This window comes from Aptenodytes forsteri, unplaced genomic scaffold, assembly GCF_000699145.1.
Source record: "Aptenodytes forsteri isolate BGI_AS27 unplaced genomic scaffold, ASM69914v1 Scaffold83, whole genome shotgun sequence".
Classification (NCBI taxonomy): Eukaryota; Metazoa; Chordata; class Aves; order Sphenisciformes; family Spheniscidae; genus Aptenodytes; species Aptenodytes forsteri.
The window spans coordinates 6719339-6720933 of record NW_008795371.1 but is presented as its reverse complement, the minus strand read 5'-3'; positions in this window follow the sequence as shown (position 1 = coordinate 6720933).

Below are 1595 nucleotides of genomic sequence, written 5' to 3'. Positions count from 1 at the left end.
CGGTGATTGGTCGGCGGGCTGTGAGGGGCCGCGGCCGCCATTAGCGCCCCTCAGGCGGGAGTGTCCGAGGAACCGGTTGCTGCCGTTGTCCGCCGCTCGGCCGGTTCTTCACAGGGTTGGGTTGTTAACCTAGGAAAAAGTGTTTTTACCCTAGGAAAAAAGGCGCGGCGGCTCTCTGCCGCCGCTCTGCTTGGCGCAGGCGTCACTGTGACCTGCCACTGCCATCCAGCGGGAGAGCACGTCATTTTTTTGATATATGTGAGAAATCCCGAGTGATTTCAGTGAAAGCACCGGTGAGTGAAACGGCGTGTGTTCAAGTCGGGATCTTATTTTTGATACAGTAGGTTTTATTCAGCTCCCTTGATCCGCGTGTTGTGCGGCGCTTGCTCGTCTAATACGAAATCTGGATCTTTTAATCAGCTGGGTCTATTCAAACAAAGTTTATTTTAAAAAAGCGAAATTCAAGGCTATGCTAAAAACTGAGTTACATAAGGTAAGTTAGAAGGTGTAATAGCGCTGCCTGCCTTTTGTACATAAAGAAACATTTGCAGGTAAAGCTCAGAGCTGAGAAAATTGTTCATTCAAATAGTTTTCCATAAGTAGGATTTTACTGCTTTATTTTCAGTACACCAAGTTTAAGGGGAAGCTCAGAGGGGCGAGTTGAGATCACCACCTATTGCCGTAAGCGGTCCAGGCGCGCAGTGGACCGGCTAACAAACCTGTATTCACAGCAGCACGCAACTGGTACCCGCTGGAGACGCCACTGCTGTTCCCTCCGTGCTTTCGTAAGGTGTGATCGCAAGGCAAACCGCTTCTATGGACGCACGTCGGTATGTCCCTGAGCCTAACCTGCTGTTCCTGCCCAACTCCCTCAAAAAGCTCCTGAAAGGAGTGGTGGATTCAATGCAGATTAAAATCAGATTGGCAGCTGTCCGGCTGTAGGTGGTGATGTTAAACCTGTATTTTAAAAGGGTTAAAATCCATCCAGAGTTTTGCAGAAGTTAAAACCAACATTCAGTATTCCCGCTGTGTGCAGCTGAGCAGGACGGTGTGTGTCATCTGCTGTTAGCGTGGTCTAATGGCGTTTGCTGGAGGGCAGCTCAGGTGAATTGAGGAGAGCGGCAGGTGATGTGTTCCTGTCTCCGAGTCATTCCTCTAAAGACCAGTTGGGATCAATTAGCTTCGCTTAATTGGTATGTGACAAATAGGAGTTGAAGGTGAGTTGAAAGAAAGGGAGCGATAGATACCTGTCAGTCGTAGGCGCGTGGACACGTTTGATTAGATAATGTATGTATTTACACATAATGTTCTTCCCTGCTTGAGATCGCTCCGTGAGAAAAGGCGTCATGTTCATCTCTCCCCCAAAGTTGCTTCGTTTCGCTTAGAAGTTTTCAGCTGCTGTTTCAGTTTGATTTTTCACGAAAGGCTTTTTTAAATAATATTTCTGGGGTCCAAGGGAAGTGTTTTTCTTATGTTGTATTTAGGAAGCAGAATTAAAAGGCAGGAATCGCCTGAAATAACGTGTGTCCAGGGGAGACTGCGGGAGCTCCCGGGGGGCCGCCGCGCCCGGACTACATTTCCCATGATGCAATGCG